At 36.1% G+C, this 23,190-nt stretch overlaps 1 long non-coding RNA gene across 1 annotated transcript; it reads right to left on the bottom strand.

The window, feature by feature from the left end:
* Nucleotides 1–8,148: 8,148 nt before the first annotated feature.
* LOC149184924 (uncharacterized) lies at nt 8,149–9,502 on the bottom strand. The gene is made up of 3 exons (XR_016257808.1): nt 9,341–9,502; nt 8,612–8,707; nt 8,149–8,479 (listed from the first exon to the last, which is right to left on the bottom strand). It is a non-coding gene; the product is annotated as an uncharacterized LOC149184924 (long non-coding RNA).
* Nucleotides 9,503–23,190: the final 13,688 nt, after the last annotated feature.

The raw sequence follows: 23,190 nt of genomic DNA, 5'->3' as shown, positions 1-23,190 counted from the left end.
GGAAGAGTATCCACAAATAGAGATCAAGAATTCACAGGTAAACAATATGTTCTCATATTTTCACGAAAAGGTTGTAATTTGTAGATTCAACGATTTCTGGCCTAAAACTAAAGACCTTTACCAATGGATCTACACCAATTGGACCAAATAATGTGATGTCTACCTTTGCTCGAAGGGTTTCTTCACAGTACACCCTTTCTTAAAAGCATATTACCAGAAGATTATGGAGGAGAGACCATGGTTATGGGGAAGTGTTGGGCTATTCACTACCCTCTGATTCCTAAAATTTGACTCAACCACCATAGAAGTCGCAAAAATGCATGTTTGGGTTCGCTTGCCAACCCTCCCTCTCCCCTTTTGGCATCACCTAGTTCTTGAAGGCATTGGGAAAATTCATAAAAAATAGACCATGAGAATAATGTTGATTTGGGGTAGCATCGGATGTGCTCTAGCCATGAAATTGGCGGAGAGGCTAAAGCACGTGAGATATCAAAGACCCAGAAATGGTTTCAGCAAATTCTAACCGGTTTGGGAGATATTAAAATAATTAACATTTTTAATGGAGTTCCTAAGTCTAAACTTAGGAAAAGTAAAATATTAATGGGTATTAATATAAAACTGGGTTAGAAGGGTCCAAAAGTCATGGATCAAGCCAAATCTAATCTTAGTCGTTGATTAGAGATTTAATCCCGGTCGTTGATGGACCAACGAGAAAAGTATAAGAAGAGGCTTGAGGGTCAGTTGGAGGATATACTGAGGGAAACCAGTCCGTTCGATTTCTGGAGCGAGGTTAGCTGAGAAATTCGAATTAGTGGTCTGGAGAGCAGCAGGAGGTAGCAATTACGGAACAAAGAGTTAGGAGCAGCACCAGAAGACCAACGTAGAGGTTGGAGTGGCAGACGTAAAGGCAACAGCAAACTACACAGTCACTAGAGGGCCTATGTGGGTGACGTAGAGAGACCCAGTGCTGACGCAAAGAGGCAGGGGCTGACGCAGAGTGTCTGGGAGCTACGCAGAGGTCAGCCAGGCTGACGCTAAGACTGGGAGAAGTGCTAGAGAATTTTTCTCTCTGTTGGGTAAGCTAGTTTGGCACCCTGTTGTACTGAATAATTGCTGAATAATAAAATCCTCCCTTGTTGCACCGTTTTCCCACATTGGGTTTTTCCGGGGTTCAAAATATCTGTGTCGATGTGTTGATTCTTGTGCATGTGTTTGTTTCTGTATTATGGTGTGATATCTGCAGCATAATTTATTTTAATATTTATTGAAGGAAATTCATAAATAACTTATTGAAAAATAAGTAGGTAAAGTAAAGCAATTGTTGCAATGATAGAATTTTCACAAATAACAAAGGGGATTTTCACCTACGCTTGCATATGTGTGGAGATTGACCTCAAAAATGGGCTACCAAATCGCATCTAGCTGAAATGGACATTTCTAGTGGACACAGAGTCTTGATTACGAAAACATGGCCTTCAAATGTCGCGTTTGTAACCAAGCAAGACACTTGCAAGATACTCTCTAGCAAGAAATCCAGCAAATAAGAGGAAAGGCCCATGGACTAAGATAAAGATCTGGCAACCTTTTGATCCCCATTTTTCAGATAATGAAAAAGAGGTGGATCTAAAGGACCTCCCCATCAAAGGTAATGATGAAATGACTGAAAATGTCACACAGGATAAGCTCCCCCCATAGTCCAAAAATCCAAATCAGAATACAGAGATGGTTGTCACACCAAATTTAGCAGTTATCAAAGCAGCGACAATAAAGAATGAATCGATACCAGGAACCAAAAGAACACATGAAACGAAGAGCTTTGAATCTTAAAAGGAGCTCCCCCATGTTGCAAACACAACAGACACCACACTAGCAATTATCCAACCTTTCCCAGGGGTATGGAAGAAAGTAAAAAAGAAGAAAGGGAAGAAAGGCAAAGTGGATGATTTCTACAAGTACACAAACCGTTAGGCTCTTCAACTAGTCTTTTCTCTATTTTTGCTCAATAATGAGGACTTTAAGCCAATTTCTATGGTGGATCCAAATGATCCTCTATCTCCGCATACATGCCAATCATGTATCTACAAAATGTAATTTTATTCCTTTTAATAAAAAAATTACGCTTTTTTCCGAGAAAAAAAAAAAACTAATTCCATATCAAACTAATTCATTATTATTATTAGAATAGTTTTGAGATTAAATTGATTACTTGTAATTATTATTACATCAATTTGAGATCAAATCAATTAACTAATTAAGTTAGGTCCAAATCATACTATTTAATTACTATTACTATTATTATCAAATTAAGTCTAAGATCAAATCAAATCAATTAACTGTCATTATAATTGTTATTATTATAGATTTGATGAAAATAAACTCCTACAAAGATAGCTAAGTAAGTTTATCTTGGGTGGTTGGAAGGAATGATTGATATCCTCCCTACCTAGCTTCAATTCTTTCAAGTGACATGTTGAGTGCATATTGAGTATATTGTTGGAATGGATTTAGTCTCGTTGTTTAATTACCTTGAGCCCTAAAGAATATCTCACCCTTAGGTAACGATTGGAGGGTAAGCAACAACCACTAAACAATGAAAACCAAGCAAGTGAGAATTAATTTATCATAATCATTTAAGGTTGATCCCAATTAAACATTGAAGGAAAATGGTTAACTATAAGATGTTCTTAGTGATCATTTATTGGTTTGAGAGGCTTCTATGATAGGGGTTTAGTTTACATGTATTTTAACTTCTTATGATTTTCCTTCCTACCCTATGGTAAGGTCAATGATTATCATAATGTGAATATGTGAATTAGGCATGGAAAGAGTTAGGATTTTTGTGTAAACTTGATCCACCAAAACTTGAATGACAAAAAATTATTAACAAATAGGTAGTTTGTGAGAACTCATAGATCCTAACTCTAATAAGGTTGTATATATCAATTTTTTATATCTAACATATTTGTTACGTGTTTGAATTCACACATATAACAATTTCAAATTAAGTAGTCTAAATATGTAATGAATTGGTCCTTTTTCAACTACTCAAAATAATAGGAGGGAAAACTAATATTTTTAATTTGAAATCTATCCAAAAGCTTTTTCGTTTGATGGAATTATAGATATCAAATATTTAGATCACAAACTAATTGTAGTAAGGTACTGCTTAATATTCAATGTATTCTTCATTTTCAAATTGCATATCAAATATGTTAGTTTTGATAGGTACTGCTTAATATTGATATTCAATGCAACCAATAAATCACATTAAATCATCTAAATTTAATATATTGTTAAGCATATATATGCATGCGATGTTAATACGCCGAGACCTAAAAACATATAGTGGGAGTAGAAGCCTGCCCCCTTGCGGACTATCAATGGGTTATTCCAAGTGGTGTAGTTTTCGTTGGATAATGGTGATGAGTCAACTTACATTCGTGGATAGTGACCAATGATCACTATCCCTACTATTGGTTTTACAGTTAAATTGTGATAGGTTTTTCCACAATTTAAAAGAAAAATGTGTGTTAATAGATTTCATTATCCTCATCTACATTTTAAAATATCTACCTCTCTTTATATGAAAATCGAAGTGAAATATTTATGTTTCTTTATTGAAATTCAAATTAGTAATTTCTAACCTATATTGTACATGGTGAAACACTTAACTCTCTTTATATGAAATCAAAGTGGCAATTCCTTACTTTTTGGATAATTACTTGATTTTGTTTAATTCGTAGGGATATTCGAACCCAACATATATAACTAATGTTGATGGACTTCTCCATTCTCACATTGGGTATAAAACACTTGCTTCTCTTAAGTATAAAAAAACAAAGTGGTAATACCTTTTTTTTGCTATTTTTTTTATACGTAGTTGTGTTTCTTTGATTTATGGAAACCTTTAAGCCCATGTATATGTACAAGTTGTGTTGATAGATCATTCTACCCTCACCTTGGTTGTTAAACACTTATTTTATCAATGCAAACATTAAAGTGGTGGTCTTTTCTTTTGGATAGATAAATGCATTTGTTTAATTTGTGGAAGCTTTGAACCCCACACTCACATGCATCTATTGTTGGTGGATCTCCCCATCCTTGACTAGGTTGTAAAACAATTGAATTGCATGCATTGTATCTCCCCATCTCCACATAAGGGTTATAAAACACTTGCATTTCTTAATTAAAAGAAAAATATTGAAGTTGCAATGCCTATTTTTTGAGGTAGGCAATTACTTTCATTTGGTCTCGAGGAGTTTTGAACTTCAATATTTACTTAACATGGTTGGGCAAAGACTCCAAGGTTTGATATTTACGCCATAAGGCGTTTCCCTTTGAAATGAACTCCCCCAAATGCCTTTCTGTCCTAATCTTAGCCATCAGATCTATTGTTAGACGATTCAAGAATAATCAACCGTCTAATTTAATAAAAATTCTTATAAAACATTAAAAAAAACCTTTAAAAACCTTAACGTATTAGTTAATAATTATTTAAAAAAAATCGTTTCTATTAACTGCCCAACGGTTTACCCTAATCAACCCAACCTCCATCCTACGCACAGATAGTCGCGTTTGATGCAGAGGAGGGCGCAGGCGGAGTTGCTGCAGAGGAGGGCGGGGGACCTGCAAAGGAGGGTTTGGGTAGAGGATTGCAAGAGGATGACGAAGGCCGTAGAGGACGAGGGGCCTTATTTTTGGCTGCACGAGGGCCGCGTAGGCCGTTTTTTCTGCAGGAGGAGGAGGGCCAGGAGGATGACGATGGCTACAATTTGGTCGTCATTTTGGAGTTCAGGATTTGCTCATCTATCGCTTTTTTAGACTTTACCCTACGTTGTTAACTAGCACACCCTTCACATGCTAGGCTGCATTACAAATAAGTCAGAGTGCAGAGGATAAATTGAGGAAGTAGTCTGCAAGCCCTTGGTGACTGTTTTTAGCTTTCCGGAGTGGAGTTTCACCATTTGATGATAAAGAGCCCCTGAAGATCTGTCTGAAAGTTGTTCGTTCGGTCTTTGTCCCGCCCCCCTGAAGTAATGGCGCTCCCAAGTCTTGACCTTCAACCTTGTTATACCAACCTCCGTTTTAGTTTTATTTCAAGTGCCCGTAATCTTGTTTGTTATAAATGACACCAAGCTTGCCGTGTTCTCAATCATTAACATTCTTTACATGAGGCTTTTATGAGATACATTTGTTTATCTGAATCTTCAAAGCTCATGGTTATTGATATGCACAATGACAACTCGTTACATGAAATGGCATAATTATATCAACTAGCTTGTGCATTTCTCCTTATGCTAAATACATGTTCTGTTATAGGCTCATTCATAAATGATGGGGCTTATTATGTCCAAGGACTGTAGACATTTATACTTCCTTATGGTGGCTATAGTCTCTTTCCCATGCTCCATTATTTCCAATCCCTTCTCTGAAAGTTGTTCGTTTGGTCTTTGTCCCGCCCCCCTGAAGTAATGGCGCTCCCAGGTCTTGACCTTCAATTCAAACTCGATGTGGTTGTACAGCTTGAGTGGGCTTAATGATTACAGAGTTGCAGCTTACAAAGGATTTGGCATAACTAGGACAGGTTAACAAAGAAAATAACATCTTATATTAATAATTCTATGACTTAAATATAGGTTTCTGTAAATAAAGGGATTCAATCTTGTGGGATTCCCTCAACTGTGACTTCAAAATAGGTTTGCTGTAAGATTTACACCTCACCTTATCCATTTCCTCCGAGACATGTTGCCTAAGCTTAGACATCACAATTTATCATAATAAATTGGTTACATTAACACAAGAAACCTTTTTTGGGGAATTGAGCACAATCTGATTCACATCCCTGCCTCTTTTTCTTGTTGTAATCTCACAAGTAACCTTGTTATACATACATTTCTTTATCTGAATCTTCAATCTTCATGGAGGCTCGGTTAGACAACCAACCTTTTTTTCCATTTATTTCATTACTCTGTTTTGACAGGACAAGCCATGGTTCCTGTCATTTTGGAGTTTAGGATTTTCTCATTTATCGCTTTTTTAGACTTTACCCTACTCTGCTAACTAGCACACCCTTCACATGCTAGGTTGCATTACAAATAAGTCAGAGTGCAGAGGATAAATTGAGGAAGTAGTCTGGTTACAGTGGTGTTGACCAACTCTTGAAAGATCTCGAGTTAAAGTCTTTGATTCAAGGCTCTGTCACAAAGTTGTGGAGAGAATGGAAGGCAGATGGTTTGAAATTTGGATGCTGAGTTGGATGGGTCAATGAGTTTCAAATATAGTCAAATTCCATGGCCAAATCTGAGAAAACAAGAGAGGGTTGAAGCCTACTCAGATTTCCTGACTGCAAAGGCAAGAATACATGCTACAAGTATGATGAAATTGTTGAAAATCATTACATTGCCTTTACTGCGTGGCATGTCAACCCAATGAGAAAACTGGAAGAGTTTAGAGTCTAGATACTTGGGGCCTGCAGAGAGGAGAGCTAAAGCGGGGTTTATAGGAGCGATTGACCTTCCATTTTCCAAATCAATCCAAAAACAACAAGGAATAGAAGTGTTTTCAAGATAGTGGGAGAGACATTGTAACAGGGATTGTGGAAAACAAACTTGAAAGTTTGGAAGCCATGATGAAGAGAATCAGGATGTTGGCTCAAATCCTCCAGCAAAAACTGACGGTGAACATTAAAATGGGATCTGATTTTCTCCATGATGAAGAAATGACTCAAAAGTAACAGACCCGAGGCAATGACTCTACAAATGTCAACCAAAAACGAACGAAGAACATGCATCACAGAAATGACCAGATAGATAATCACAGCTCCATTCAATTGAAGCCATGTCAGTTGATACACTTGATTTCATAGAATATTTTGACAAAGGTGGGAAACAACAAATTACGTGGCTTTGGGAAACTGATAATAGACCATGCTTGGATGGCAGAAAAGGCATTTTACTACAACTAAACTCTACTCTCAAGCCTAAGATAATCACCAATCAATCTCAAGTATGGTATTTCTTACAATTCTTTTCAGCTATTACGTTGAGGAGATCTGAACCACTTGCGGAGGGAACAACTCTCTATGTGACAAAAGGAAGTTTTTGTTTGTTAATAATATGGACAAGTAATCATGTGGAGGAGAGAAATCAAACACTACTAGAATTAAAGCACTCCCATTTAGGCATACTTGTTTAATGGGATAGGAGATTTCTCAAGATCTATATATTTGGGAATGAGACCTTCATTATTCCAGGCATCGACAAGCATATCAATATACATAACAGCAAGAGAGCAGCACTTCTCCTTTAGATTCTCCAGAGTGCCCACATAGGAACCCAAGGTAGCCACTCTTCCACTCCAGGAGTACTGCATATCATTTTAGGACATCATTGCTCCTCTTCAGTAGTCTTCCTACCCTAAGAGTGTTTGGTCCAGCTTCTTATGCATCATGTACAGGTCCAGCCGTAGTGAATAAAATTTCTTAAGAGCACCAACCTTTTCATGAGCAGATTCCCAGAGCTGAACAAATTGGGCTTCAAACAAACAGGAACATGCTTGCTTCCATACATAAGAAAATATGGATAACAATGATTTTTGAGTTGTACAAAAAATGGAGAAGCAATAATTGTTTTATCATTATCCATATTAAGTTTAACCTCTCATTGCTATTATAAGGTTTAATACTGAAATGATTATGCTCTAATATGTCTGATTTTGAGTCTGAGTCAGTAAAGAAAAATGCTCAAATGTAACTATGTGCTCCTTCAACAACCATGATGTCATGGTGACTTGGGAGCTCCACAGGCAATTTGTGAATTTCCAACCATTACATTAACCCACTTGCAACTTCTCTCGGCAATTCTTTCCTCGCATCTCTATTAGATACTTAATAGACATTTTAACATGGGATAATGTCTAAAACATAGGGAGAACATCAAGGTCTACAATGGAATTTATTGTGAGTATTAAAATGTTTAGATATTTGTTTTCAGATATTCTAATATGATCCCACTGCAGCAGAGTGAGGTACAAATGTTGGAGAATTCCTAAAACAAAAAATACTTGTGCCATTTTGACTTCTTTTGAAGTTGAAAATTCTTCAGAGAAAGACGAATTTCTCTATCTTGTAGTTGTTTAAACACGGGGGCATAAATAGAAAATGATCTCTAAAACACTAAAGCATGGCACCAATATTTACTGGTCCATTTCAAATTGACATTGAAAAAAAAACGTATTACTTTTCAGTACTTGGCAAAACTAACCCATAGAACTTGCTAGAATCCCTACAAACATATGATAAAATATTCAATGCCAATTAACAATTTTGCCAACTCATTTTTCCTAATAGGAAGAAATTCTTTTAAGTAATTACCGTCCAGGTCACAGGCCAAACACGTTTCATTGCAAACTAGATTCTTTCCTGCAATTTTGTAGAGTTGTGAACCTCCTTGAGTGAGTTCCATGCCAATCAGAAAAACACCTGCACAGGTAGTGTAAGGTAACCAGTTTTCCATGACATCTATTGTGTTGTAGCATAAAGTGAGTTATATTGCACAAAAAGAATTGGAACAAGAATTAAACTACTAGTGTCAACAGTTCTAAGTACACTCACTCCCTTTTCATTATTGTGACTCTTGAACTGGGGAATATATATAGAAGCTCTGCATCCATTTCTGCCGCCTTGGGACTTTCTTCAGAAAGCTAGACTCTGTCATTGACAGCCAATGTTAGATGCAGACCTTGCCCAATTTGTCTATTTCTCCTATTTGCCCCCCTTTCCCAGTACCACCGCACCCTTGCTTTATTTTGTGAGAACCAGAGAGACCAAATAGCATAGCAAGGATGTTCAACTAGAGATGAAGGAAAATTTTAAGTTGATAAAAGCACTGAGGAATGAAGTCGTGTTCCCACACAGGCAAAAACAATCATCTTTTCTTTTACTATATACTAACGATGAAATTATGGGTGGTGGAAGCTTGCAAGGAATGCCAAAAAATTATGTTAATAGCTTTCCCAAATTGATCAAGGTAAAAAGAAAAAGTAGAACTACAAACTTAGGAAATTTTAACTATGACAACAACCACCAATTATTTGCAATCTAAAAGAAACAATTTCAAATTCGCACTTAGTTTTTTCTTTTAGGTCTAAAAGGTCCTACTGGATAACATTAATCTTGAACAGAGATGCAAATAGAACCTAGAATAGCATACAGAACTCAACACAACACTCTGTAAGTCAATTTTATGTGACAACTGACATAAGCTTACAAATGAAGAAGAATGTGCAAACAGTCAGCATTCTATACAACAAAGGAAAAAACAAAGATGCAAAGTCCAGCTACCTAAAGATAAGTTGCAACAGAATGTGTTGCTAGTTGGTCATCTTTCTTTGACACAAATTATAAGTATGAAGGATTCAATTACACAATTCCTCCATTGCAAATTCAGTAATTAAGTTCTAACAATAGCCAATCCCCTAGCATAATGCCGAGCATAATCCTGCAATCAAAGTTGGTTGAAATAAAATAAGGGGAGTTGAAACCCACAGTGAGAGAACAAAATACAGGAACACTGCTACTGTTATGGCTACTAAAATTAGCATAAAAGAATCATCAACATACAAATAAATGTTGAAATCCTATTTTGCCTACAATCTTGGGATGGGTATAGTTTAACGCCTAGCCTTAATGCCATAGGGAAAGGCCTCAGTTATTCACCAATCAAAACCTCGTATCTGGAAAGAGGATGGTAAGGATGGAATCTTGAAATTACTTATACATGGCATGGTATTTTATATTAGTGATATGTGTTTATTAAGTTTTTTTGTGTCATTTTATATTAGTGATCGGTGTTTATCAATTTTTTTTGGGTGTTTTTTTGAAATTTTATATTATTGTTTTTCTTTATTTCTCTTGTAGTTGTTTATATGGAGATGATTCTGTCTTTTCAACTCTTTAGGGGTGTGGTTGTACAGCTTGAGTGGGCCTAATGGTTACAGAGTTGCAGCTTACAAAGGATTTGGCATTACTAGGACAGGTTAACAAACAAAATAACATCTTATATTAATAATTTTGTGACTTAAATATAGGTTTCTGTAAATAAAGGGATTCAATCTTGTGGGATTCCCTCAACTGTGACTTCAAAATAGGTTTGTTGTAAGATTTACACCTTACCTTATCCATTTCCTCCGAGACATGTTGCCTAAGCTCAGACATCACAATTTATCATAATAAATTGGTTACATTAACACAAGAAACCTTTTTTGGGGAATTGAGCACAGTCTGATTCACATCCCTGCCTCTTTTTCTTCCTTATTTGAATGACATTACTCAGGCAACAAAACAGGACAATTTGCACAGGATTAGTGATGTTTTGTCACAAGAATGATTCCAACGTTGTCTAATGTCTATGTAATTTTGGAAGTTTTTTTTATTATTATCATATTTATAGTTTAAGAAGCTTGCAGCGTACACAAACATGATTTATTTTTTTATCCAAAACTCTATTTTTAACAAAACAATAAAAATGTTGTTACAGTCATAGTCTTTTCTAAAATGTAATCCTCTTACATAAATTATGAGGTTACCATTTAAAAAAGAGCACATATCTTAAACTTCTTCCTCAGATGCTGGAATCAAAATAAATCTATGATGTCTGTGATACCATATACTGGGCTTCTATTAAGGTGGAGACTTGGGTTCAAAACCCTCCAAGTGGGTGTGTATGAGACCAGGTGCAAGCCCTTGGTGACTTTGTTAGCATAGATACACCAAGTATAGAATGACAGCTCAGCTAAGGAGTATCTATAAGACCATTTTTTAAAAAGTTATATATTATTTTTTATATGATCATTTTTCTCTTGTAGTTGTTTATATGGAGATGATTCTGTCTTTTCAACTCTTTAGGGGTGTGGTTGTACAGAGGATGAATTGGGCTGGATTCACAGCCAACTGGAATCAATGCTCTGCATAATTATTCAATTCTATGCTCCGATCTTCCTCATTAGTTCTATTTCCCCTCAGTAGACAGGGATAGCCCTAGTGCAACCTAATTTGAATGACAATAAGGCAGCAAAACAGGACACTTTGTAGAGGGTTAGTGATGTTTGGTCTCAAGAATTGTTCTTCCTTATTTGAATGAGTGACTACTTAGGCAGCAAAGCATGACACTTTGCACAGGGTTAGTGATGTTTTGTCTCAAGAATGGTTCTTCCTTATTTGAATGACACTACTTAGGTAGAAAAACATGACATTTTTCAGAGAGTTAGTGGTGTTTTGTCTCAAGAATGGTTCTTCCTTATTTGAATGACATTACTCAGGCAACAAAACAGGACAATTTGCATAGGATTAGTGATGTTTTGTCACAAGAATGATTACAACAGTATCTAGAGTGAGCATAGCTGGTACTAGGCCTTTACCCTTGCTTTCAAAAATGCCCATTCACATTTCAATATTCTTCCACACTCTATGCCTTACGGCGTTTCCTTTGCAACATTAGGTGCAAATGCTAGTTAGACCTCTACATTATAAAATATTTTTTTAATCAACATATTATCAATATCCCCTAAAATGATAGCATTTTTTATATTAATAATCCCTTCTCATTTTAAAAAATCAATATGACATGTTTCTCAATCAAGTATTACAAATAAATCAAAACTTTTTGCTCTTCTAGCTCATAATCATAACCAAAGTGTCTCTAAGTTTTAATTTGAATAAATCCCCAAACATTTGGCTATTTATTATTATTGGTTGATAGCCATTCAACTCTTAACCTATTATCATCTTCTTTTTCTCTCTTGGTTACTACCTTTTTGTTTTGCCAAAATATCCATCATTTTAAATTATTAAATTTTAAAAATTAAATAAATGTACATATAAATATTATATTTAATTTATCAAAATATTTTCTTAAACTTCCAAATATCTCTCCATCTCCATCTCCATCTCCATCTCCATCTCCATCCATGAATATGATTTTCTTACAAATTAAAATATAAAACGTTATTATTTTATTGTTTAACACTATATGATAACCTTCCTTCGGTTCTTTCCACATTTAAGAACATTGTTATTCATATATTCTCAAAACGGGTTAAGCATTGAAAAATTACGGTATTCTATATATTTTAAAGAATATATACATATGATAGGATTGTAAAAAAAATTAACATGTTTTTATTTAGTATGATTTTAATGTTTAAAATATATAAAGTACTTTTCGCTTTTTTCCCTCGGCATAAAACATTGGTTTAATAACAATAATTATGGTATTAAAGTGAATGTTAACATTTTATAGCGTTTTTTATATTTTATATTATATTATAATTATTTTTATTATTGGTGTTGTTGAATAAATTTATTTATTTTTATTATGTTATGATTAAGAGTATGTGCTTTTTTTTAAGTTATAAGTTCAAAACGAGAGGGGTAAGGTATATATGTTTGTGTAGACTCTTTTGTTCCACAAACAAAGAGTCTCATATATTAATTTGGTGTCTAGTTTGGTAGTGACCTTAAAATTCGATAATAATAATATGAGATATAAAATTTATAAAGAAATATTAATTTGCCCAAAAAAATTTACAATCACAAAATAAATGTTATCACAGAGATGACGTAATAAACTGCCCCTACATTTATGACTCGATAATATAGCAAATAAGGCTCGCCAGTCCAACAGCAACACGAAGGTACTCTTTCGGCAAAGTTCCTTGAGGGTCCTTGGGAAATAATTTCCATGTCGTCTGCAAAGCCTAAACATCCAACAACAAAAGGAGTAGTCTAACGAGGCAGATGAATTGCCCGGATGGTCAAAAGTGGCCGGAATTCGGGTAAAAAAAATTCAAAAAATCTTGTTTTTGATGGTGGAAATGGATTCAACACTATCAAAAACGTCTAGGACACCTAAAATTTTGAAGTTTGACAACTATAACTTGGATTTACAAAAATATTTGCTGAATTTTCTCTAAATATGACCAGAATTTCCATAACTTTCCGAGCAAATCCTCCGCCTCGTTAGACTATGCGACAACAAAAAATGCAGTTAATTTGCAGACTGTAGCCCAAGTAATTTCACTGGTTACATAATATGAAGTAAACGATGCCAGAATTAAAAGTTGTGGCAGAATTACTCACCTTATCTACCTCATCTTTCTGCTTGACAAACTTTTGGATGGATTTACCGTGGTAAGTCTTCTGACTATGTGCCACTGTCACCGGTGATTTCTCCAGTCGCGACGTCACTTCCAACACCACATTGCGAAGCAACTCTACAAATTCCTCTTGGCTCACACTTGGCTCCGAATTTATTAGCTGATGGAACCCGCAGGACTGTGCTACCGGTTTTACTATCTTCTCCATCACCTGCAAGCGAATGAGGATGAAGATTCTGTGATTTCAAACGAAAATGAGGTTAGAACCAAGACATGAAACTAATTAATTAATGTGGACTGACTCATGGATCAAATGCAAGAGGCATGCCTTGCTCCACTGTAATCTTATCCATTTCGGTAAATGTGGCAATGATGTTGAACTCAAAAGCCAGGCTGCGAGCATAATCGTGGAGGAGGTCGTCATCAAGGGTAACAAGGTCTCTTTTAAAACTGTCAGCGACATGAAAGCAAAATAACGATTCTATAATGCGCTTTAATGCCCAATAAATCATACCTCCGACCATTGATGCTATTCTTTTACACCACCTCAACAACTGCTCTCTGTTCTATTAGATGAGCGGGAGCCCTTTCTAGAACGTCTAGAATGCCAGAGAGATGAGCCACCTTATAATCCATTCTCCATTGCAAAGTTCAACCCATGCGTATGTGGTATACCAACAACTTCTCACCACCATCAATTCCAGGGGAAATTACATTTGCTTGAGTCATCAATTTGTGTGGGCACATGGCTAGGTATGCCAAACAGACCCGAAGTGCTGGACTAATGCAGCCACAGATGGACCACGCAGTTGGTGAGAAGCAATTTCGTGTACCTAATGGAGCTTACGCAGATGGTTCGAGGGGTGGAAGAGCAAGGACATCCAGAGGCATGTCATTACCCTGCAACAATGCACCATGAAAAGCGAATAGAGAAAACCCTCGTAAAGTCCATTGGACAGCTCTCAACAGGAAGGAAATAGCACCGACTTCCAAATATGTAAACAATCAAAGCCCAAAATCTCTCATCCTTGTGGCACTTCCAAGCTCTGCTCACTCTAACTTGATGGTGTAAGACTGAAGGGGATTGAGTTAGTGAGTTTGGGGACCAAACAAAAGTATTTACGGCCAAGCTTCTGTTGGCTATGTGTCAAGTGTTCCGCAGATCATGGTAGAGAACTGCAGAGGGAGTAATGGACCACTCCAGGAGCTCCCAACAAGAAATTAATTTAATTGCAGTTTATTTCCTTAAATTATGGAAACCAACTGCAGTTAGTTTCCATAATTTAAGGAAACGGTGGCAGACTGTTGCCCATAATAAATCGACGGCAGATGAATTATCAACGGTCGTTGGGAGCTAACATTCTCCCACTTGGTCCATACTTCCAATCTTAATGTCTCATCTTAAAACCCATTGATAATATGTATTAAGTAATAGATACATGAATCATGGCGATAAGTCCTCTAATGACGAGTATTATCTTCCATGTATTACTATGTATTTATTTCTATTAAAATTTATGTGGCAACAATTTCTTAATGAATAAACCTTATGTTTATTCTTGGTCCTACACAGATGAATTCTCTCAAATCAAATTAAGGTGCACATAAATACGAGGAAAACATCACAAAAATTAAGAATTTCATTAAAATAACATTGTCCATACAATGAAAAACTACATAATGGAACCAAGTCCCATATTCATTACATGATCCTTGAATTTAAACGGTGGCATGCCCTTAGTCAAAGGATCAGCGATCATCAACTCAGTGCTGACGTGCTCAATAACCACTTCCTTTTCTTTAACACGTTCTCTTATAGCTAAATACTTAATGTCAATGTGTTTATTTCGACTCCCACTTTTGTTGTTTTTAGCCATAAAAGCAACAGTTGAATTGTCCTAATACATTCTCAATGGCTTAGAGATAGAATCCATAATTCCAAGCCCAAAAATGAAACTCTTAATCCATACACCATGTAAAGTAGCCTCAAAACAGGAGACGAACTCGCCTTCCATTGTGGAAGTGGCAATCAAGGTCTGCTTGGCACTCCTCCATGATACAGCTCCACCGGCCATCATAAAAATGTATCCTGATGTTGATGTGCATGAATCAACACATCCAGAAAAGTCAGAACTTGAGTAGCCAATTACTTCCAAATTGTCTGTCCGTCTATACATAAGCATGTAGTTTTTGGTTCCTTGAAGGTACCTCATTACTTTCTTTGCAGCTTTCCAGTGGTCTAAACCTGGATCACTCTGATATCGTCCCAACATTCCCATAACAAATGCAATGTCAGGTCTTGTACAGACCTGAGCATACAGTAGGCTTCTGACAGCAGAAGCATATGGAATTTTTTTTATTTGTTCCCTTTCAAATTCGTTCTTTGGGCATTGGTTCAAATTGAACCTATCACCCTTCACAATGGGAGCTACACTTGGTGAACAATCCTTCATCCGAATTCTCTCTAAACTTTTATTAATATAGGTTTCCTGTGACAGACCCAAGATGCCTCGAAATCTGTCTCTATGGGTCTTAATGCTAATGACATAAGATGCCTCATCCATATCCTTCATTTTGAAATTTTTAGAGAGGAATTGTTTCACCTCATGCAGCAAACCCTTATCATTGGTTGCTAGCAAAATGTCATCCACATATAAAACAAGAAAATAGATTTTACTCCCATTGACTTTCAGGTATATACATTGATCCATAGTGTTTTCTACAAAACCGAAAGAAGAAATTACATTATGGAATTTCAAATACCATCGGCGGGATGCTTGTTTTAAACAGTATAATGATTTCTTAAGCTTGTAAACCAATTTCTCACCATCACTAGAGGGGAATCCTTCAGGTTGTTTCATGTAAACCTCCTCCTCTAGATCTCCATTGAGAAATGTTGCTTTCACATCCATTTGTTGCAACTCCAAGTCAAAATGGGCTACTAATGCCATAATAATGCGCAAGGAATCTTTCTTAGATATAGGAGAGAAAGTCTCCATGTAATCGATTCCTTCTTTTTGAGTGAATCTCTTAGCAACAAGTCTTGCCTTGTATCTCTCAATGTTGCCCAATGAGTCTTTCTTTGTCTTAAAGACCCATTTACATCCAATGGATTTTGCACCATTAGGCAACTCAACAAGATCCCAGACTTCGTTACTCTTTATAGAATTCATCTCTTCCTTCATGGCATCGTACCATAATTCTGATTCTTTGCAACTCATGGCTTGTGAAAAAGACTCGGGATCATTTTCGGCTCCAATGTTGTAGTCAGATTCTTGCAAATACATAACATAATCATCAGAATTGCTAATCTCTTTGGTCTAATAGATCTTCTTAATGTTGTACCATCATCTTCCTGAGAAGTATGTGGTTCAACTCGTTGTTCAAAAGTTCTTGGCAACTCTTGAACTACCTGATCTACTAGAATGTTGTCAGCAGTTTGTGGAATTTCAACAATTGGTTGTTCAACACCAGTTTGTACTTGAGGGGTGCTGTGAACAATAACCAATCTATCACTTGAGGTGGAAGGTTGAGATTCTGAATGATCCTTCTAAAAAACTATGTTCCTGGTTTGATCACTCCCACTGATCAAGTCATTTTCAAGAAACTTTGCATTTCTTGATTCCACAATCCTAGTGCTGTGAGATGGACAATAAAATATGTAACCTTTAGACCTTTTAGCATATCTAATGAAATACCCACTAATGGTCCTTGGGTCCAACTTCTTCTCTTGTTGATTATATATTCTCACTTTAGACGGACATCCCCAAACGCGCATATGTTGCAAACTCGGTTTCCAACCTTTCCATAATTCAAATGGCGTTTTAGAAACAGCCTTGGTTGGAACTCGGTTTAATATATACACTGCCATCTTAAGTGCTTAAGTCCACAAGGATTTAGGAAGATTGGAGCTGCTAAGCATACTCCACACCATGTCCAATAATGTTCGGTTTCTTCTTTCTGCTACACCATTCTAGTCGGGTGAACTAGGCATGGTGTATTAGGCAACAATCCCATGCTCTTGAAGAAATTTTGCAAATGGTCCAGGTGCTTTTCCATCTTCTGTGTATCTACCATAATATTCTCCACCTCTATCTGATCTCACGATCTTAATTTGCTTGCCGCATTGTTTCTTTACTTCAGCCTTAAAGATCTTAAAGGCATCTAATGCTTCGTTCTTTTTATGAAGCATGTAGATATACATATATCGTGAGTAATCATCTATAAAATAGATGAAGTATCTCTGACCATGTGAGTCCATGTATGAACTACATATATCAGTATGTATGATCTCTAATATGTCTGAACTCCTATTGGCACCTTTCTTTGACTTGTTGGTCTGCTTTCCCTTTATGCAGTCCACACAAGTCTCAAAATCAGTAAAATCTAGAGTATTAAGTACCCCTTCATTTACCAATCTTTTAATTCTTTCTATGGAGATATGACCTAATCTTCGTTGCCATAATTTAGAGGAATCCTCATTAATAACACATCTTTTAATGCCAGTGTGAACATGCATTGAATCATAAGTGACATTGTTTTGTAAATTAATATAGTAAAGACCATTAGACAAAATATCATTCCAAACACAATCAGATTTATAAAATAAACTGAAAGATATTTCTAAAAACTTGAAGGAATATCCAAAAGATACAAGCCTTGGAATTTAAATCAAGTTCCTAGAAAAACTTGGAACATAAAAGGTCTTTTCTAATTCTAAAACGAAACCACTACTTAAAGTTAAATAGCATGTTCCTATAGCTTCCACGTGCGAGCCCATCTTATTTCCTGATAAGATGCTTTGCTCACTTCCCACTAGCTTCCTTAGGTTTTGCAAACCCTGCAAGGAATTCGAAATGTGAATTGTTGATCTAGAATCAATCCACCAGGTGTTAATATTGACATTAACCATATTAGATTCATAACAAACAAACGAGATTGGATTACCTTTGTCCGCAAGCCATTTCTGAAATTTGGTGCATTCCTTCTTCATGTGTCCCTTCTTTTTATAGAAGAAACACTTGGAATCCTTCTTGATATCGGCTTGGGGAGGTACTTTACCTTTCCCTTTCTGATTGGCTTGAGATTTGCCCTTTCCACGCATTGCTAGCATTGCACTTTCTCCCAGTTCCATCACCAGTCTCTCTTCCTCTTGAACACACATGGTCATGAGTTCATTAATTGACCATTTATCTAAAGGGTCCGTATTGGTGCGGAAGGGTGTTCAGGATGTAGTGCACCAGGAAGGACTCCGATATTTCAACCTCGAGTTTCTTCAATTGAGCCATAGTGTCCCTCATTTGCATGATGTGCTCGCGTACACCTTTCACACTAGTGAGCCTTAGGGATGAGAACTTCATGATTAGGGTGCTTGCTAGTGCCTTGTCTGAAGTGACGAATTGATCATCAATGGCTTTCAGCAAGTCTCGGACCTTTTCATGCTGATCAACGGAACCATGAATACTAGCTGAAATTTTAGTCTTAATGAACATCGTGCTTAGGCTATTAGATCATTCCCATCGTTCATAAATCATGATGTTCGTTGTAGTGCTAGTATTAGTGAGTGTCGGTGGTTCATCTTTCCTAATAGCATAGTCTATGTCCATCCACCCCAAATGAAGGAGAACTCTCTCCTTCCAGACCTTATAGTTATCTCCCTTAAGTTCAAGGATATCACAACGAATATCAGAGAAATTTGCAGGTTGTACAACTGCATAAAATTAAAGATTACATGCTTATGTTAAAATTGAGGCCTAAAAATAAAATTTCATGCTTTACCAATGTAAACCATGCTTAAAAATTGAATCTAATGACATAAAAATTGTCTGTGGACTAAATTTTCAATTCAAGTAGATTCAATTATTCTTTATGATAGAATTTATCAAATTATTCACTTAATTCATAATTCTAAAGAGTATATTATGATTATAATTCGATATAAATTCTATCTTAGATTTGAACTTTATGATAAAACTATTAATTCATAATTCCTGTGGGTAAGTTATGAATAATTTAACATTTCATCCTAATTAATTATATAAATATAATAAAAATTCTCGCGGGATAAAATTTATTATATTTAGTATAATTAATTACAATTAATGTCTAAATATTCTTTATGTGATCCTAGTTAATCATAATATATAATATTATTTAATTAGAGATGTTGTGGCTATTCTCTAATCAATTAAAAATTATATGGATCACTTAGACATTATTTATTTTATGCATAAAAACTAACTTGATATGATAATAATTATAAATTGCATAAATAAAACTAAAATATTCATGCATAACATTCAACGATGGGTCTCAATATAGCTGGACAGAACATGACCAAAAAAACAGATTTAGTTGGCCAGAACAGGATCAAAAGAGGAAGCGGTGCAATGTCAAGGAATCCCACAGCGATCCCACGTGCATTCTTCGATGGTGCTGCTCAACATGGCACGTGCGCTTGTGGTGTTTATATCATCCCAGAAGTAGGACATGCATATGAAATATACTGGAATGGCGGTCCCGGTTCAAACAATAGAGCTGAGGTGATGGCTTTAGTCGGCCTTATCTCCTTCTGCATCTTTCTGGATTTAAAGAATGTTCAAATCTATGGAGACTCGAAAATAATCATCGATCATATCCTATTAAAACACAAGATAAAAAACATTCATCTCGATGGATGGCTTAACAGGACAATAGCTCTATGGAACAGCAGAAGGGACTACTCTATTACTCACATCAACAGGGACCTAAACAATAAAGCAGATGAATTATCCAAGATGGGACTTTCTTCCCCACAAGGAATATGGAAAATGCAGATAAAGAATGACAATCTCTCCTACCAGATCCAGGATTTCTGCCTACCAGGTACATAATTTCCTTTCTTTATGAAGAATATCCGGTATGTATCCTCTTTTCTTTCATAGTTTTTGCGAAGGTTTTTTGCACATATATAATCTGGCCAAGAGGCAAATAATCCCTCTATATCATGCTCATATATTCCAATTTTCCATGGATCTACAATTTGGGAGTTTTTGGGTAAAATCCAGTTATCGGTTTTTTTTTTTCCAAACAGCCGATTCTGAAAAACACATCTGCACTGTTGCAGTCTTTATTTCTCTTTTATCAATATGACTGTATATCTCTCCTTTATGAATATAAAATACATAACGCTTTTTCGTGCTGAAAACATTCAACGATGGGTCTCGTATACTCATCCAAAATAGCATGTATTAATTAGAGCATAAATAATCAATTCATGCAAATTAAATATGAGCATAGTTATAAATTTGCACAATAATTATACAGATTGCATATAATTAAACCAAATATTATAAGCATAAAAAATTGAGAAAAAATTAGACATATTTCCAAATAAATGCCTTAATTTAGAAAATCATCTAAATATGGCATTGAGCCAAATAGAACATGTCTATAAACACCAAGGCAGAGATAGAAAATGGCTCTGATACCAAATGAAAGCAAAATAATGATTCTATAATGCAGAATAAACACTTAAAAGAATCGAAAAAAAAAAAAATTTAATGCCCAATAAATCATACCTCCAGCCATTGATGCTATTCTTTTACACCACCTCAACAACTGCTCTCTGTTCTATTAGATGAGTGGGAGCCCTTTCTAGAACATCTAGAATGCCAGAGAGATGAGCCACCTTATAATCCATTCTCCATTGCAAAGTTCAACCCACGCGTACGTGGTATACCAACGACTTCTCACCACCATCAATTCCAGGGGAAATTACATCTCCCTGAGTCGTCGGTTTGTGTGGGCACATGGGCAGGTATGCCAAACGGACCCGAAGTGCTGGACTAATGCAGCCACAGATGGACCACGCAGTCGGTGAGAAGCAATTTCGTGTACCTAATGGAGCTTACGCAGATGGTTCGAGGCGTGGAAGAGCAAGGACGCCCAGAGGCATGTCATTACCCTGCAACAATGCACCACGAAAAACGAATAGAGAAAACCCTCGTAAAGTCCATTGGACAGCTCTCAACAGAAAGGAAATAGGACTGACTTCCAAATATGTAAACAATCAAAGCCCAAAATCTCTCATCCGTGTGGCACTTCCAAGCTCTGCTCACTCTAACTTGATGGTGTAAGATTGAAGGGGATTGAGTTAGTGAGCTTGGGGACCAAACAGAAGTATTTACAACCAAGCTTCTGTTGGCTATGTGTCAAGTGTTCCACAGATCATGGTAGAGAACTGCAGAGGGAGTAATGGACCACTCCAGGAGCTCCTAACAAGAAATTAATTTAACTACAGTTTATTTCCTTAAATTACGGAAACCAACTGTAGTTAGTTTCCATAATCTAAGGAAATGGTGCCAGACTGTTGCCCGTAAAAAATTGGCAGCAGATGAATTATCGGCGGCCGTTGGGAGTTAGCACGACACCCCCAAAGAATGTCAGACAAAGGCCTACATATCGCTAAACAATTCAAAAGCAATACAATATAAACCTATGCCAGATTGAGTCTGTCACCCGAAGTAGGCAACCATTGATGTGATACACACCTTGAATATGTTTTAAAAGACAAAACATCTTTTCTTTTTGTACGAACCCTTCACCCATGATGGAAAAGTAGGCACTTCACTTCAAAACACGATCAACTGAAAAGGAGGAGTTGTGGGAGATACACGAAAGGAAACCGGACAAACCGTGGTCTAATTTGAGTTGATTCCCATGGCGAATTTGATAGGGTGAGCTTTATTTGTTATACTATTGAGTCATAAATGTACAGGGCAGTATATGTTTATTATTAAATTAAAACAATTTTATGCCGTAGTCTAATTCATGTATATGAATATTTTTGGATAAGCTGCCTAAAAAATATTTAGAATCATAATGTTTGGGTTGAGTACTAGAACCCTCATCATTAGGGAAACAAACAATCAAGACATATTAGAGTAACAAAGGTCGTAGATTTTGGACAGCTAACAAATCTGCTAAAAAATGGGGTTTACAAAAAGGAAGAGAGGGTGCTATTTTTTTATTTATTTATTTTTTGTGTGTCTTTAACGACCTCATTTCACTTGTAAGAATGTCTAGGCGTACATTCCCCAAAGATTAGTCGTACTTAAATGTCTAATCCGACTAGGAAGAGAACAATGACACTAATTCAAAACACCATAATATTGATACGTATGTGGTGAACACAATAAGAAATTGGGAAAAATAAATTAATTAATTTGTACAAAGTTTAACGCTTGGGCAACAATGTTCTGCACATTTTTTATAAGTGAATTAAAGAAAGAAAGCAGCCTCATTGACATCTATTTGAGTACATATGTGCAGCACTAAAGGAAACAAGAGCCACAACAGTGGCGGAAGTCCCTGCCGAGAAGGGGAAGGACCATTTACCGTTGACTTGGCTGCTTGCTTAGATGTCCTATTCAACATGAGGACCATTTACTTTTGACTTTGCTGCATGTAGTCTCTGACATTTGCTTGATCTGCACTTGAACTGGATCTAAAGATTTAGTCAGAGGCAAAGAGCTCTTCTTTGGATTCAGAACTAAAAACTAGATTTAAGTTCTCTCTTTTAAGATTAAAATCCCAAAAGAGTAATCCATATGCCTGTACCAATATAAATCTCTTAGAAAATAAAAAGATATTGTTATTAAATAAATAAATAAATTTAACAATATATTATATAAACATGAATAGAACAGGCCGACTAACGCAAGCGTTGACAGAAATGGAGACGTGCTTGCAACGATTAAATCTAATTCCCTTACATCCCGCCATGATTTCGCCCTTAATTTATCGAGTTGAAGATTTCTTTGGGCTTTTTGGACTACTAAATAATTTTCTCGTCTGAATTGTTCGCATTTAAAGATCGATCACTTCAGCTCTCATAAATGTTTGGGCGTTGACTACATCGAGCGATGAGATTCGAATGCGTGATCGACGTGGGAACACAGATCCACGGGAACCAACAAACATTACCGCTGTATGACTGTAAAAAGGCAGGAAAATGCCATCATTACAATATCTTGCGATTCTTGGACTACTGTGGAG

Source organism: Pinus tabuliformis, chromosome 3_2, assembly GCF_031772625.1.
Source record: "Pinus tabuliformis cultivar Carrire ecotype Pingquan chromosome 3_2, CPIR1, whole genome shotgun sequence".
Classification (NCBI taxonomy): Eukaryota; Viridiplantae; Streptophyta; class Pinopsida; order Pinales; family Pinaceae; genus Pinus; species Pinus tabuliformis.
The sequence above is the reverse complement of the archived record's forward strand: the minus strand, read 5'-3'. Positions and strand labels throughout refer to the sequence as shown.